General features: G+C 38.0%; 1 protein-coding gene across 1 annotated transcript in view; it reads left to right on the top strand.

Moving 5' to 3' along the window:
- LOC5570428 overlaps positions 1-18,984 on the top strand; it is a 207,885-nt gene that overhangs the window by 145,700 nt on the left and 43,201 nt on the right. The gene's annotated exons all lie outside the window — the stretch shown is intronic.

The following is an 18,984-nucleotide window of genomic DNA, read 5'->3' as shown; positions in this document are numbered from 1 at the left end:
TAAAGGACTTAATTGAAAACACGTTTTGTCCGGCTGATTGTCACTAAACTTCTTATTTTCCTGTATTTCTCCTTTTCGGTACAAGTTTGAATATCTCTCTACTTCTCTTTTCTTTCACTCTACTTTCTCGCTTTTTTAGTGCGAGCTCTCAAGAGCTTTTTTACATTATCACAGAAAGATTTAACTAATACAAGATATCAATGAATGACCTGAAATTGCTGAACCAGGATTCTTTAAACCTATTACATTCTTATATAAACAATATCTAAATGACACACAATCATGGTTTGGAAATACAGGTCGGACTCGATTATCCGGAGTATTGATTTTTTTTCACTCCGGATAATCGAATCCTCCGGGTAATCGAATCACTAAGAAAAATATTGAAATCTTTGACAGAAGAACCTAAACATTATCTTTTTTCGTTATTTTATTCATATGATACGGTGGCATAGCCAGCATTTTTCTAGGAACAGTGGGGGTCTTTACAAGAAAAAAAAATTGACCAGGGTACACATAAATCCCACTTTTTCAAACCCCCCTTTTCTTAAATACGTTCTAAACTGCAAAACCATTCATATTGAATGTTGCAATACCAAATTATCTAAGATTTATGCATAAAAATTTAAAAACAAGGACATCAAAAAACAAATTCCGGATAATCGAGTCTAAAATTCCGGATAATCGAATCCCGGATAATCGAGTCCCCGGATAATCGAGTCTCCGGATAATCGAGTCCGACCTGTATACCAAAAATTGGGATATTTAAAAACATATAGACAAAAAGTTAATTAGAAGAATATATTGAGGATTTGCCCTCTAATAGACTCACACCTAAATAATTTTGTCACACCAAAATATTCTCCCACCATGTTTGCCAGATATTGGATGGCGTCGTTGCTAACAAAACCAACAAATAACGCACATGTAACGCATTATGTTGGATTGTATAGGTATTGAATGCAAGTTGCGTGATTCTATGAAAGTGCCATATAAACTGACGTGTGAGTATTTATTTTTCCACGCTGAAAATATGCACGAGAATCTATTCCTCAACTAAACGAACAATACTGTCTAAAAATTTAACTACTAAACTAAACTAAACTACTGGAAAAAAAGTATGACATAAAACTCCGAAAATAAATAACAATTGTTTATTATATTGCTGTTTTTTTTTTTTTGCTTTTAACTGTTGTGTAATATATAGTAACTATTCACAGCTTTCAAAAAAAACGGGACAATTTGAGAATTTTTGTTAAAACGACGGGACAGTTCATCAAGGTGATGAAAACGGTACTGTCCCGTTAAATACGGGACGTATGGTCAGCCTAAATAGAACATAGTTAAACCACATCTGTACAAGGAGGTTTCTTTTATAAGGGTCAGTTATTTTATCCTTACAAATAAATCAGGTTCAACAACAATATTGATTGGATTTTTTTTAACGTAAAATGTGTGTTCATTTCGTTTTGTTCATTGAATACAAATATGTATTTATTTATTCATTTCTGAATTTTCATAGCATTGTACACAATTAAGTAACAACATCAACTAAATCAAGTTCAAATTATGATTTCAAACCAAAATATTCCGTTGACATCTTCTACTTAAAAAAATGCGACAAATTAATTATAATATCAAACTTATGATACGAATCATGCATCTCAAATTGTATAGTGCCTCACATAAATTTATTGATTTAGAAATATCATGTTTGGCAAAACTCCAATCACTAAATACACAAAAGATACAAAACAAATGGCCCTATTCATATTCAATCAGCCAAATTCTTATTCTTACTCTTATAGTGCGTACATAATTATTAAATGAGAAGATTGCCAACACATGGGTTGGTAAAATTATGTGGAATATATTATAATTAGGATTTTTCAAACACGGTATTAAGCCAATATGTTAATCTTAATTTACCTAATTCCCAGGAATCGTATTCCTAACTATTGATCAAACTGATCCAGTACAGTTTTCCGATATAACGAAGACCACTTTTAATATCTTATGTTGGGAACCCTTCATAAATGGATATTACACATTATTTCAAGCCTGATCTTAAAATTCGAGTTTAATATTTTATTTTCCGCATTTCATTTTTTTTTAGTAGACTTGTACAATTATGATTTAGTTTTTTTTTCTACAATTTTAAACAATGTTGTATTTATTCCTCATTTTTTTCCAGAAATAGAAAGCAATCAATGAGGTAATTTCATTTCAATCTTCTTAAAAAGAAATTGTAATTAATTGCAAACTAAACAATTTTTTTTTTAAATTATGGTTCTCTTCCTCCTTTTTTCAAAGGTGAAAATTACAATTAGTTACTTGCGATTATAAATATATCAACATATATGAGATTACATCATGATAGCGATAAAATCGAAAATTCTTATCACATTGAAACTGATGTGTAATGTGTAATCCAACATTGATTTATGTTTATGAGAAACAAATATTTCTCAAAATAGTTTAATGATTTTTTTTAAAGAATTGATGCACTTTTGTGCGTGGATCACCCGCGATGCACTCTCGTAATTAGAACAGCTTGTCTGTCTCTACTCGACACACCGTCAACTATCAAATTCCTCATATCGTCAACCAAAACCAGTCATCGCGGATTAAATAATATATAGGCTACCTACAGTTTCGAATACGCTCTGGTCACCAAAAGTATAACAAACAGGACCTTTGTTGTTCTTCTTGTTCTTCATATATTATTCCGCCCTGATCCTTGGTTTTCTTCCGGTTCGCTCCCGTTCGGGGGACAGATGATCATTTTCAAGACACTTGCACACGAATCCTCCTAACCTTGAACTGAAGGTATAATGAGATCCGTACCAACACTCGTCGCCAATGTAGCAGAGTGAAAATACAGCTTTAGGTTTTGGAATATAGAATCACAATGGTTTATTTACTCTTCCTCCTGTCATTGCTCTCCAGCATGGCCTACTCTTAATTCATACATCAACACAATACTACAGTGACTTCTTAAATTGAACAACTCTGTGGAACAGACCAACAACCCACAACTTACCGTTTTGGAATTAAATTACAAAATCTCTCGGTTACTTACTTTTGTCTTTGAACAACCCTCTGAAACTCTATGTAAAATGACTGCAATGTAATAATTCCCTTACAGGCAAAACTTCAAGTAATTTGTAGTTCGTCATCCAAATTTCATCCAATTCGGACTACCAGAAGCTGAGAGACAGCACCCTAAACTTGGGCATTTTGTATGGAAAAACAGCATTTGATTACTAACTTATGTCACTGACTGTATTTGCGATTCCGTTGCAAATCAATCAACTTTTCATTAATAAGATGCACTATGCTTTTCCTCCAAAAAAAAAAAAAACAAAGCTGAAATGTGCTACCTTTCAGCACTGTTTTCGGTGCTGAAAAGTAGTACTTTTCAGTACTGTTTGGAAGGCGTCAGCCAAATATCCCTGTCTATTCTGCCATAGCATCTGATTTTATATGTGATGTGCGATCCAGATACAAGACTTGTGATATTGTCGGCGCGTTAAAAAGTTAGAATAAACTTCTCGCCGAAGTTAGATTTTTCTCAGTATCTATGTGAGATACCTAACTTCGGGAGTGGTGCATTCGATTGACATCCGGATGCGCTCTAATACGCCCTAGTTCCGAAACAAGGTATCTTGCATGGAGACCGAGAAAAATCCATTTTAGGCAAACTGCATTTTCAGACCGATTTGACAATTCTTGTTTGGATACGGATAGTCCAGCATTCGTAGAAGTGGCAGTAGAACTCGCTGTTGTACGCATTTGTTCTGTTCTCCAATATAGAGAACATTGGTCTGTATGATGTGAACGAGAAAATTTGTGACATTCGTGGATATTACTATGTCGCAGCCAACGCGATTGATAAATACTGAAATGATACTACCCATGGATGTACGCCCACGTGGTTTCTGTTGAAATGTGTGTTTGTGCTTTTGGAAATGATCCAGCTTAAACAATTTTTCGTAATAGCAAAAAATGTTGTATGCAACTCGTTGCAAAACTCGATTTTATCAACACTCGTTGTATTTATCCACCTCGGCGAGCCTCGTTGGATAAATGTACAACTCGTACTGAAAAAATCATCATTTTGCAACTTGTTACATAAATAACCATTTTGCAATTTCTCATTGTTATAGGGTGTTTTTCATCATGCCAATCTGTCATGAAACGGCCTACTTTCCTGCACTGAAGTATGCAGTGCGGGAATAGTCATTACGCAACTGAAACCAGTGCTGTAATGAGTCATTACGCAACTCAAAACAGTTGCGTACCCAACAATTTTTCAGAAATTGTAGAATAATGGTGAATGCATTCCGATATAGTTTCTGATACCCTCGAGTGGTTTTCTACGAAATTGCAAAAAATGTTATACGTAACTCGATGCAGAACTCGATTTTTACAGCACTCGTCGTTATTATCCTACTCGGCAAGCCTCGTAATTTACGACTCGTGCTGTAAAAATCATCATTCTGCAACTTGTTCCGTAAACTACTATTACCAAGCTGTGTTTCAACAGAAACACCCAAAGCTTCAAAAGTTTTGGTTTCAAATGACGAAAAAAGTTGATGTTTTATACGCCTATGAATGATGATTGCAACTCCAGCACATGCCCCATCAAGTCGATCATTACGATAAACAAAAAAGTCAGGATCCAGGTTTCAAATAAGTTTCAGTAATAACTGCTATATGTTTATTATTTGCTGTTAGGAAATTAAACAGCTCGTCCTCTTTACCATTCAAAGAATGAGCATTCCAATTTAAAATATTTAAAAAAAATATTTGGATTCATTAAAACGTAATCCAAAAACAATTTTGTTAGTAAATTTAACACCAACTTGGACTGCTTCAGCCATTGTGATGATTTTTTGTTGGGATTGTCCGTTAATGAAGAGACTAAATAGGAGTTTACTGCGGCGGAAGGGAATTTTGCACATGATTTGAAACAATTCTAACGGTTATCCGAAGGTAGACAATTTGAAGGGGAGGAGTTGTAACTGCCTGCTAAAATATCGCCGATTTCAGCTTGGGTAGATCCATTTGAAATTAAATGATTCGAATGGCTACCCGACGGAATAAAATTAGTTTGTAAATCAGCATGCTTGTAATACAATTGATGGATATGATTCGCAAGCAAGCGATCGTTAACAGAAAAATGAGCATTGTTGTAGGTTCTGTCTGGGAAATTCCGGAACCAAAAACGTTACGCGAGATGCAATCCCAAAAGTTAGACTTTTGGTTGCCCCCGCAATTTGCGCATGCAAACTTTTTGGTATCTTCCTTCACAGGACAGACGTCCTTAGCGTAAGAAGTTCTTCCACAAATCATGCATCCAACATCCATGCGGCAATGTTTTGTACCACGACCCCTCTTTCGGCACCGACCGCACTGAGTGAGGTTCTGGTAATTTCCTCCAGGTTTCTGGAAATGTTCCCATGTCACATGGACATCGAACATAAGTCAAGCTTTTTCTTTAGCTTTAATATGATTTAGATCACTTTTGTTTAAGTGAACTAAATAATACTCTTGAGAAAGCCCTTTCCGAACAATGCCAGATTGGGTTCTCTTTTTCATAATGATTACTTGGACTGGGGAAAATCGTAGTAAATCATTTATTCCATTTTTGATTTCTTCAGGTGACTTATAGTCACTTGAGAGACATTGCAAGACGACTTTGAACAAACGTTCAGTTTTGTCGTCATAAGTATAAAAATGTGCTTCTTCTCTTTAAGATGTTTGAGTAGAAGTTCGCGATCTTTAAGAGTTTCCGGCAAAACGCGACAGTCTCCTTTTTTTTGCGATTTGGAAGGAAACTTTTAATTCTCCTAATGGAGTTCAAGATCTCCTGCCTAAATCCCCCAAATTTGGAACAACTGATCACGATAGTTGGCACTCTTTGCTTCCTTGAATCAAAGAGCCTGGGCTAGAGACTGCTTCGATTTGGTGTTCGGAAAATTTGTCTAGAGCATCAAATTGATTACTCATTTCGATACAACCTTATTCATTTCACACTTGAATGAAAGTTCGTATTTCGTAGAATCGTCCTTTCTTCCATTCTTGTCATGATTAGTGATAGTTTTAAACCCCACTTTTTTGGAAGGAAATTGTGAATTCAGAGATTCATCCTTCTTTTTGTTCATGGTTGCAACCATGTTTAGTGAATAAACGAAAGAAGACGAGACCTTCCAAGAGGTTTTTTTTTCCAAGACGGTGTCCAACAAGGATTACCACCGGTAGCTTTTGATAACTGGGTCCAACGAAAAATCTAAAGCATAGGTCCAAACATCGTAAAGGAATCAATAGTAGACAAATAGTACTGAATTCGTGGACTTACCAAAATAAGCGCATCTTTAACATTAGCAGCAGAAGGACTACCAGCGGACACTAATCTCTTGCGCGAAATTTTCTTGAACGTCCACGAAGAACTCGGAATTTTGCAAAGCATTCTTATCCAGCGAACGCATACAGCGACTGCAGCTTACCAGGAAGAGTGCAAATAAATTTTTCTCAACCGGCCTACAAAATTTTCGAAAATAAAGACGCATTTCTTGGAAGCAGACATCACTGACGTCTCAACAACATCCACACTACACACGCTACCTGACGCACATAGTAATGTAAGTATTACTAATAATGAAACTAGCTGGGACGAAAGCGTAAGAAGCGAAGACATTTTTGGAAACAATTTTAATGTATTACGGCACGACCGAAATTTTCAACACTGCAACAAGAAGTCCGGTGATGGAGTTCTCATAGCCATCGGTGCAGACTTTACTTCTGAAGAAATTGAAATTTTCGAACACAAAGAATTCGAAAAATTTTGGGCTAAAGCTCTAATTAATGGAGAAACGCATGTTTTCATCCGTGTATTTTCCACCTGAACACGCTAACAAACATTCTTTTGAATTATTTTTCAAAATTGTCGAAACTATTATTTCAAATATGGAACCTGAAGTAAAACTGCATATTTATGGCGACTTCAACCAACGCAATGCCGACTTCATTGCAGACAATGAAAATGAATCACTTTTACTCCCAGTCGTAGGCGAAGACAGTACTTTACAATTTTTATTCGACAAAACATCATATTTTGGCCTAAACCAAATTAATCACGTAAAAAACCAGCAAAATTCTTACTTGGACCTCTGTGTGTATACATCATTATCACCTCTATGGAAAAATGAAGTATTTCACCTCAATCTTCATACATAAAACTTCTCTCCCCAGCGACTGGGAGTACGAGGAAGTGCCGGAATACAATAAAGCAAATTACAAAGAAGCCAAACGTAGACTATGTACAATTAATTGGCAACATATTATAAGTATTGAAGGAAATGTCGACACCGAAGTAGACAAGTTCCATTCAATTATTCAACAAATATTTAATGAAACTGTGCCAACAAGAAGAAAAAGACGCATACAAAATATCAAATTACCGGTGTGGTTTAGCCCACAACTGAAAAACCTAAAGAACAAGAAACAAATAGCGCATAAATTATACAAACAAGAAAATACTGCCACGAACTTACAAAATTATCATGACATATGTAACCAACTCAACTCAGCCATTAACTCCGCACATGAAGAATATAATCGTAAGGTCGAATCCGAAGTCAAATCATGTCCTAAAAACTTTTTTAATTATGTAAACACAAAATTAAAAAGTAGCAATTTCCCTTCGCGAATGCATTTTGACGGAAACGTAGGTGAAAATTCTTCCGATATCTGCAACCTCTTTGCAGATTTCTTCCAAGAAGTGTATACCACCTACTCTGAAGAAGACCGCGACCTTTTCTTTTTTTCCAGAAATTTCTAATAGTATATCTATTGCAAAACTATCACAACAAGAAATCTTATCGGCACTAAAAAACCTGGACGCAACTAAGGGAGCAGGACCGGATGGCATTGCACCCGTGTTTTTCAAAAATATCTCAAAAGAACTTACCCTTCCCTTAGAACGACTTTTCAATATGTCTCTAAATAATTGAAAATTCCCAGAAGCTTGGAAATCCTCATATTTGGTGCCTGTTTTCAAATCAGGTACAAAATCTGACATACGGAACTATCGTGGAATTGTTATTATCTCCTGTATTCCCAAACTCTTCGAATCTCTCGTAAACGACAAAATTTTCCAACAAGTAAAAAACCAAATTACTTGTAGGCAGCATGGCTTTTTTAAAGGCCGCTCAACCTCTTCCAATCTGCTAGAATTTGTATCCTTCTTTCTCAACGCAATGGACAATGGCAAGCACGTAGAAGCCCTCTACGCTGACTTCAGTAAGGCATTTGACCGAATCAACATACCATTATAAATCTTCAAATTGCAAAAAAATAGGAATGGAGCCAGAACTTTTGAGTTGGATCCAGTCATATTTATCACATCGGAAACAAATAGTGCGCTTTCAAAATAAATTATCAGCACCCATTTCTGTAACCTCTGGAGTACCCCAAGGTTCTCATTTAGGCCCACTTCTTTTTATTTTGTATGTAAACGACATTTCCTTTTTACTTAGAAAAATAAAATTTCTTATATATGCAAACGACATAAAGCTCTTCATGGAAGTAAGTAATTCTAGCGAAGCAGAAGAATTCCAGAATGACATTAACTTATTCTTCACTTGATGCAAAAAAAGTTTACTCCAGCTCAATATCAAAAAATGTGATTCAATAGTATTTAGTCGAAAATATGTAACACCTCCAATTGAAGTATTTTTAGGAAATCAAGTAGTGCAGAAGTGTAAAATTGTAAGGGATTTGGGCATAATCCTAGACTCTAAACTCACTTTTGTAGAAAATTCCATAATAAACAAAGCAAACAGCATGCTTGGCTTCATTAAAAGGTTCAGCAACAATTTTCAAGAACCATATACTATTAAACTATTGTATATTACATATGTAAGACCAATTCTGGAATACTGTCACCTAGTATGGAACCCGTATCATGTCGTACACGAAGAACGCATAGAATTAGTACAGAAGCAATTCCTTTTATACGCCCTTCGGAAATTGAATTGGACTGTACTGCCACTTCCGTCGTATGAAGCACGCTGCATGCTCATCAACTTGGAAACACTTAAGCAACGCCGGGAATTCGCAATGATTCTCTTTATAAACAACATTATTTCGAACCGTGTATACTCTGCTGCACTTCTTTCTCAAATAAAATTCTACACACCCTCTCGGCATTTAAGAACAAGAAAATTATTTTCAGAAAAATCATGCAGAACGCATTATGCTCAAAACGGACCAATAAACTGTATGATGCGTCAGTATAATGTACATTGCGAATTCATTGGCATTACTATGTCCAAAGAGCAGCTTAAAACACGACTAAAGAACAATAGAAGTAATCCATAGCATGTAAGAAAGTATTGTAATTATTGTATGTAGTCTACCTATGCTTGACGAAATAAATAAATTAATAAGTACTGTTTTAGTAGCACTGAGAAGTACTGTTGTATTGCTTTAGGAAGTTTTTGAAAATTTTTAAGAGCTCAGAGCATTTGTGTACGCACAGTACGGAGGTGCGATGGGCTATAAACAAGTAACAACTATTCGAATACTTTAGGTCAGCTAAGACCCATGCTTGAGCCTGACCTTAATTCAAAATAATTGCAATTTGCAATGTCCAACGTTTTACATTAGTTGAAGCTGCGGGTAAGGTGCGCGAAATCCGTATACGGACACACAGGGTCGTTCATGTGCCTATTGGACAAACAGGGCGGGTTGCTACATTACAGGATTGATCCATGACGACGACGGCTAATCAGCACTCCTCCTTCTTGTTGCATACGACGTAAAACGGCAGCCTCGTCTTTTCCAACGTCAGTGTGTTATTTTTGCACTGCGGGTTTCAGAAGGCTTCTCTAGGACTAAACCATCAAGAGCAGTCGTGCAATTCGCCAGAGCGAAATCCGATGTGACGTTAACGTTAGAAGGAATTTTCCTACAGTTTGTGGCTTAAGTCTAAGGCAGTTCCAGTAAGTCGTGCATACGAGTGGTAAAACGGCAAGCAACATCTTTATAGGCTCTTGTTTCTCTCCGGGTGGATTGCATTGGCGTGTGTGGGTAATCATAGTAGGGTTGTAGATCAAGTGTTTCTCATTTCGGATTTGGTTTGAAAGCAAACCCAGGAAGACATTTTCTTAAACCTTTTCAATCCCAAACCGCCACTGGTAGTTCGTTGTGGTACTCGAAATGAATCGTCGTCGGACGTCGCTGATGATGTCTCCCCGGGGGCTCAAGTGCCAACAACCGAGTGCCTTGATTGCGAACTACTCGTACCGATCGTCGCACGTAGCAGCTACGTACCAACAACATTATTACCTAACACTTTAGGAATCTAAATCAACGATAAGATAAAAATCCGCCAAAGAGCGCAAAGACAGTTGCAGTTTTACCCCCGCTGGACACAAACTTCGCGTACATGCATGCATCCAAACCATGGCTTCCCAACCGGTGGTCCACAGAATCCTATGGGTCGTGAAGACTTCTCTAGGTTTTAAAATAGAAAAACTAGGTTTGGTGAATTTTTATTGCTAATACATAGTGACTTTTTGTGACCAGGTAAAAAGTAGTGACCAAGTCACTAAAAAGTAAGTTATATCAAACCCTGACATACATTAATGAGGTCTTCAAAATACCTGTGGAACCACTGATCTAAACTGTGCCCGCAGAATGTCACTCGTGGCTTATGATGGCAATTCATCATGCCCGCGCTCCAATGCAGCGGGAAAATGAATTCACGTAAATGTACATTTTAACACGTTCACAAAATGATAACCATATCGGAGAGGCGATCCGAGTTCGATTCGAACCCGGGCAGTAGTAGTGCGTGCAGGCATAGCTTGCACAGGTTGTTCATGTTCACATTATGGACATTGCATTAGCGATCGCATATTTCTTCGTCGTCGTCGTCGTCGTCGTCCAATGATGATGAAGTCGTGCCCAGCACAGTCAACTGTTTGACGATTGTGTAACGCGTTTAGGGCTGATATCTGTCCGGTAAATTAGCACTTGATTGAGTTTGAAGCGACTGGAGTTGACGACGCGTGGAAACGTGTAGATGGTGCTGTTGACTTTTCCGAATTTGTTAATAAATTAAGCAACATTGTGCCATGGTAAGGTTAGTAGGGTAGAAAAAGTAGCAAAGCATCTGATAAAAAAAAAACAAACTACTATGCAGTAGAATGTAGACAACTATTCGATCAGGATTAATTTTTTTGCTGATAAGTGTTTTGAAACTTTTTAAAGAAATAAAGCAGTACTCCTCAGTGCTACAAACATTTTTCTATTGGGGTTTTCAGGACAACTTTTCATACCATTTGATTCTTGTTAGGACCAGTGTTCCAAGTGTTTTGTCAGAGATATCTCTGGATGATCTTTCTCATGATTTTGTCATAATTTTGGTAGAAGGCATGTACTTTTGCAATGAAATACAGTATATGAACTGAATATCTCGCTTTTTACACTAACTTCTAATACAATTTTCGACAAAACTGCATTGCTTCCAATGCGTGTATGCGAGTTATTTAAATTGTTTACGTCTCATATCTATTTTTCCCATAATGCAACACGTCGTTAGCTATTGATGTTTGCTCGTCAACTGTATTATCAGATTATATCCTATCCACTGACTATTCTAACTCTTTCACCACAGGTTCGCAACCTTGTTCCGCAATGAACTTCTACTAATTAACATGTTAAATACTACCGAGAGTTGATTAGATTTCACTCACCATTCGATTCACGAAGGCCCCATTTCCATTAGATGCTCCCTCTTCCCTGGGCTTATCGCTTACAACCTATCGCATGTCGACTGTAATTGCATCTCATCAGCCGCTGGCTGCAGCAACAGCCAACGACTGGCCTAGAAGCATATCGTAACGTAACCTCTATCGAGGCCCATGAGCGGCTCCCCACTGGAGACAAGACCGACCGATCGAGAGATGGTCTCAAATTACAATGTGTGCGTCTTTCGATCTCCGGTCGGCAAAATCACTTCCAAGATCCACGGAGCGATACTGAAAAGGCCGGAGACAGGCGCTTACCGTCAGCAGTTCCAACACGGATTGACATAAAGTCGTCCAATAAATATGATTTATAGTGCAACACTCGTTTAATCGGACAGATTACTTTATTAGCCATCAAGATCGTCGGATGCGAAGAGAAGCTGACTCCCTCTCACCCGGTTTGAAGTTATTTGCTGCACGGCTGGCTGTCGATGTGAAACGGTCTACAACGATTAATTGAAGTTTGTGTACTGTACAGTAGAACATGAACAGTGCATCCAATTGTGCATATGCAGTGCAGCCCTTGCTGTTTTATCTCATATGTTTGATCGCTTGGGAATAGGGCTGTTTCTCTGTTATGGAGATTTTTCATGATTTTGACGTTGGATAACGTCTTACGGTAACATACTGGGGTACAATTTCGAAAAACGAAAAATCGGGCGCGTCACGAAAAGTGGTTAGATTTTGACTGTTAATAACTTTCAAACGCCCCCATAGATTTTCAAGATTCTTCCACCAATCGTTTGGAAATCTTTCTACGAATCTACTCCAATAATGAAAACTATTGATTTTCATGACTAAACTATTGAAAAAATGGTAAATATCGAGACATGTCTTATTTTTCATAGAAACGCACATTTTTCTTGCTGTTATAAGGCTTTGACGTTTTGAAGTTTACATATAACCGTAATTTCGGGTAAAATTGAACATTTTTCATGGTTTTTCTTGTCTGTTTTCAAAAATGATGAAAATGCCAAACAACTGATTGCAGGAAAACAAGTACGACAGCCAGCCTCTTTGGCTCATGTGCCAACATTTTCTAACAAATGTGTTTTTAGTGCTAAAAATCATCCCTTAAATAAAACATGGGGGAATCCCATTTCGGGGTAAAATTGATCATTTTTCAAGGCGATTATTATTTTTTGAAACGACTCTGCATAATGAATATGAGCTCCCTGCATCCGAATATGCTTGCTAAATTCTTAATAATGCAATAATTAAAGAAATAATGAATAGTTAATTTTAAGAATTGCGATCAAAACTCCTAAATGTAGGCAATTTCCTAAGGAAATACCTGATATCCAACAGAAACTTACCGTAATTTCGGGTGAAATTGATCACTTTTGACGGTTTTTCTGATATGTGTTCTATACTGTTGCCAATGCTAAACAACTTTATACAGGAAAACAAGTACGACGGTGAGTCTCATTGACTCATGTGCCGAAATATTCTAACAAATGTGATTTTAGTGCTAAAAATTTCATCAAAAACAAAAAATTGGGTAATCCCATTTCGGGGTGAAATTGATCACTTGTCAATACGATTATTGTTAGTTTCGAAACCTTCTCTATTTACTTACATTGAGCTCCCTGAATCCGAATATAATTTCTAAATACTTAACAAATCAATATTTATGGAAATATTAGATAATTAAATTCCAATAGTACCGCCGAAAACGCCTAAATGTAGGCAATTTCCTAAGGATTTTTAAAACATCTTACAAAAATTTAATTATTTCAACAAAATTAGCAATGTGGTACCTATTTTGATGATAAAATCTGTTTTGGGGATATATTTCAAGCAAACTCACAAGCTTTCAGAATGACACCATGTTCAACTCCTTGTTTAGAACTAGAAGTTTATTGATGTCTTCCAATACACGCCCGAACATGATTCTGCATTTTTACATTATTTCCATAGAAACAAACACTTTTAACAGCAAAAACTTCACAATACACAATTCGACAATAATTAAGACAAACAAACGTTCATTCACTACAATATTCATTGATTTTGGTGCTCTATTAGTAAGAATAAAATTTTGTGACACGGTGATCAATTTCACCCTACCGATCAATTTCACCCGAATTTACGGTAATTATTTCAACCATATGAGTTGGTACGAGTTTAGAAAAGGAAATCGTGCTCGGGGATATATTTTAAGCATCCTTACAAACTTTACTTACTTTGAATAATGCCGTTGTCGTCGTCGCTACCTACATATAAATGCATGCTAGAGCGATCATAGTATCAACTTGTCAAACAAAGAGCTAAAACTAATCAGCAACAGCTTTGTTGATGTTTTGATTTGATAAGAAATTGTCGATCGAATCGAAATACGCACACAGAGAAGACTGCAAAAATGCTACCGCCGCCCGACCCGAGCGACGGGAATCTAGGTAAAACGTTGTTTGCCATTTATCTCCGTTGAAAACTAATCAACCAAAATTATACTTGATAAATAAATAAATTAGGGGGGTCTGTAGCCTTGAGGTTACGCTTTCGCTTCATAAGCGGAAGGTCATGGGTTCGATTCCCAGCCCCTCCCCAAAAAAACCCGTCCAGCCACCAGAAGACGCTTCACGGAGGACCGTGCTTTGGGGAGCACATCCATCCTCCGTCAGTATCAGATGGTGACTGAGACAAACTGACCCTCTTCGCAGGCAGCTAGCCTCACTAACAGCAGAGCTCTCTCCTACCTGCTCGGTGTTTTTGTGTATTCAGTTTGTATATTGTCGATATTTTTCCTGTTCTTTACCATGGCTCTAAATCCAGTAGTTTACCGCGTTTCGGCAGATCCTGCCAAACGGCGGGAAATGACGCATTTCGATCTTGCAACGGACAAGCCGCCGACCTATCCATCGGAGTGGTTCCGCAATAATCCGGGGGAAAAGCCGCCCATGGAATTACACATCATCCCAGAAAATCGCAGAGGTAACTTGCATTCGACCATTCGTCTGCAATTTACAGCCGGCACTTTAACCCCTGCTGTCGCAACTGCGTTTATATGGCACGAGTTATCCCGGGAGAAGTATACATTGTCACGGGAATGGACTTCCTTTAACCTAGCAATTGGTGCGAAGGGATCGAACATTTGCATCACCAATTTTGCAAATGTGGTCGAACTGAATAGTAATCTCGATTTGGTCGCAGAGAACGCTTTATTGGAGGTTAAAGAGTTGCGTCGGTAGCCTGTGTGCTGCGTATTATCGGGATCGACAGAGAAGAGTATAGGGAGCAAGTTATTACCCATATGAATGCCCTCATAACCCAGGCCCCTGGAACAGAAATTAATTTGGATCAAGTGTACATCCATTACCAGACCTGGGCTACATACGCCCAATACCCGAAGTGTCTGGCATTTGTCGACATGTATGGGATCCACAGTGTGCAGGATGAGGGATTGCTCTGCGCTGGTAGCGACGTTTTCTATATTGAAAATGTTCGGGAAGTCTATCGGGGAATTCGCACTATGGATCTGGACTAAGCCCGTGGCCACCCAGTACGACCAAGTAACTGTGAATGGAGAAGAAATGGATCAGCCCCGGTCTTATGCCCTCTACTTCAGAGACTTAGGTCTTTTTGATAAATCTCTATACTCGGCGCCCTCCAATTCAGACTTACATCTGTTCCTTCATACTCTGGGTGTAACGGAAGATTCTGAAAGGTCGGTTAGGGCTAGACAAGTAGGCACGCCGCTGAAGAATGCCATCATCTCAAATGCCATGGTAGTGGCTTATGTGTACGGGAGGTACAACACTTTTCAGAAAGAATTCTCCCACGATGGAAGGCCGGTTGAGGCCCCCGCGATCGAAGCTGAGGATGAGTTTGAAGAAGCTGGTATGCCTGGCACAAAGGATCCAGACGCGTGGCTCGGATGGCTGCAGCAAAATAATGGTGTCATCCCGGCAGGAATCAAGCGGCAGTCCTATATGCACTGGCTTAATCATCCTGGATGTCGTCCGGGTACGATCGGGGAAATGTTGTACAAAGATGCAACTGCAGGCTTATTGACACTAAGACCAGACGGAGAGGATGAAGAAGAATAGAGGGTGGTCAGGGTTGGTCCGATGAGATCGATAAAACGTCCATGAAAAAAAAAGAGTAGGAGAGAGTGAAAGTAGATGTAAATATAGATAAGTTGAAAATAGATCTGTATCGATAAAGAAGCTACAGACCAACTGATTCCGGCACAGTAGTGGCCACGAGCACAGAGTGCCTTGAAAAAAAAATAATAATAATCAATCAATTAATAGTAATAGATGAAATGTCTCTGGTTGTAACTCTTTTACGTCGAATTCATTGTTGTGACCCTGAAAAGGGTCGTTTTGTTTGAAATTAGCATTAGCATTAGCATTAAGCATTTCGCACAAATTCGTAGGTGGTACAGACAATTGTATGAGGGTAGCTTCCTTCCTGTCCGTTACCAAAGTCAGTGATTTGGGACTAACCTCTAACTCTTAGACAAGATTGACGCATCCTCCGATAATCGAGAGCTGTCCTGGCCACGTCCTTGCGAAAGCTAAGGAATGGGATAGAATGATTGATTGAACACCTACTTAAGAAAGATGCAGAGAACTCTACGACCTCTCATAGATGTTACGGGATGTTGTGGAATGTTGATGGAAAGGGTAGTGCCAAAGGATACGTTCGGTAGACGTTCTGGCCGACAAATGGTTAGTATTTACGCATTGTTATTATGCGCTGCTGATCAGAACAAACTCACCAAATTCCATTTTCGAAAATCCTCCGCAGTCTATCGCTCCTCTAATAATGAACAATAGCTTGAGCCGTAACTTAACACTGCCCATCGAAATGCACGCACTGCAATTCTTAATCTATCCCGAACCGAGCATCCACAAATCACTTTCAATTTTTGAATCAACACGCTCGGGGATAAAAACGAGTCACGCGAAACAAATTCAATTGATGGTGCCATCACAGAGCACTCTCGAGCAAAACTTCACAAAACATCTTCGGTTTCAATCTCCGATAAAAAATCTATCTATCACTTTGAAAAATATGTTCCCACAAATCATTTGCACGTGGCGTCCGAAGGGTCGTTTTGTTTGAAATTGTGCTGAAATTCAATTTAGGTGCGTTCTCCACGGATACAACGAGTCAGCTGGATGTCCGAAACCGATCAGTTAGACCCCTCGCTTCTTGCAGGACCATGACGGCCGAGCTTTGGAATCGCAGATTTGCCTCTACATTTCCCCGGATACCACGACGAAGCAGAAGAAGTTCTTCATGGTGCAGAACTTCTTCGAGTATCAAATAAAATCATGCCAATCATCGTGCCTGGCAACTTTAACATCGATTTGAGCAAAGAGGAGAACATGGAGTCCGCAAACTTCATGGAGAAGTACCTCAACCTCAAACTGGCTTCGAAACCCATTGAAGCAATCAATCTTAGTGGATCATGCGTGGACCTAACGTTCAACCGGAATATTTGTTTGGGGAGCTAGAGTTACCGCTCATGCTTCTTCTTCCATCGAACGATTCTATCGGGTGTTGAAGTGTTAACCGAACCAACCAAATAATAACACACAATGTCCATGATAGGTCAGAATTGACGTGCAACAAATAGTATAAAAATTGATTGGATTTTATCAGTAGAAATCTTTCATAAGTTTGTGACAGTCTCAAGCCAGGAAATAGAAGAAGCTAACGTTATCCAACGTCAACTTGGCGGTTGTATCTCGGAAACAACCTCTTACTTTTTTTTTCGAATTAACTTCTATATTTAACAGGGCATGTAGTTGATTTTGTATACTCGGTCTCTGGATTAAGTAAAAATGGTTGTCAAACTAACATTCCTTCCGTTCCCGATGAACGTAAGGACTTGGCCGGTTCCGTTATTGATTTTTAAATTTTGCGCTCTCGATTTGTGCACATTGCAGTGTTTGGATTTTGATCCGAATAAGCCGATCAAACCATATTCAGAGCGTGTACAAGTTTGTGAACCATAACAGTTCGTGGCACACCGCAATCGAATAGCCCTATGATTATAAACATTCACTCTCTCGTTTGGCCAGTAGACTAGTAGAATAACCTTCAGATTTGTTGTAACGAGTCAAATTTGTTACACGTAAAAGTTGATGAGTGGTCGAATGTCCATGGCGGAATCCGAACTGTTCATTAGCAAAAATTGAATTTTCGTTGATGTGGACCATCATTCTGTTCAGAACGACCTTTTCAAAAAAATCACTGATGGAGGAAAGCAAACTGATTGGACGATAGCTAGAAGCTTGTGCAGGATTTTTGTTTGTTTTTAAAATTGGTACAACCTGAGCATTTTTCCATTTGTCAGGAAAATATGCTAATTGAAAACATTTGTTGAATATATCAACTAAGAATGATAGGCTACATTTTGGAAATTTCTTGAGGAAAAATGTATACAAATTCCTCATGGAATTTCCACAGAAAATCATATATGGGTACCTAGAAGTTTTTATTCAACAGATTTTTCCTGGAGTTTCATACATTTTCTGAACTCATCAAAAAAATGATCGAAGAATCTCCCAGATTGCTTAGAAAAACCTCTTTAAGAATCCATCCAGAGAATGCTTTCGGAAATTACGTATTTATTATATATAAATTCCAATAGGGTCCTAAAATGTTCAATAAAATCTTGTTTTCATTCAATAATACGAAAAAGCATGTTACTGCAACTTTTTAGCATATTTTTCCGCTTAAATAACGGCTATAACATATTTAAACTTTAATTGAAAAATTGCGTCCATAAATGAACCTTGACACTTTTGATCATGTTCGACGTTCACTTAGTCGACAAAAACTCAGCAGGGGTTTTAGTTTTAACACTGGGGTTTTTTCTATCTGATATTTCGGAAGGAACACGGAAAACAAAATACACCCAAAAGCCAAGGGGTGTGACAAAATCTAAAAAAAAACATAGAAAAATGCTGTTTGGACTTAAACGAACGAAAAACATTGAAAATTTAGTAAACATGTGTTTTTGGCCTAAGCTTAAGCGTTTGGCACTAAAATAGGGTCCTAAAGCCCTGTCCCAATTTTAGTACCAAACGCTTTAGTTTATGCCAGAAACACATGTTTCCTCAATTTTTAAATGATTTTCATTGGTTCAAGTTTAAAACACATTATTTTACGATTTTTGATATTTTATCACACCCTTTGGTTT

This window comes from Aedes aegypti, chromosome 2 (assembly GCF_002204515.2).
Source record: "Aedes aegypti strain LVP_AGWG chromosome 2, AaegL5.0 Primary Assembly, whole genome shotgun sequence".
In the NCBI taxonomy this organism is placed as follows: domain Eukaryota; kingdom Metazoa; phylum Arthropoda; class Insecta; order Diptera; family Culicidae; genus Aedes; species Aedes aegypti.
Note: the sequence above shows the minus strand (reverse complement) of the source record. Positions and strands in the feature narration are given on the sequence as shown.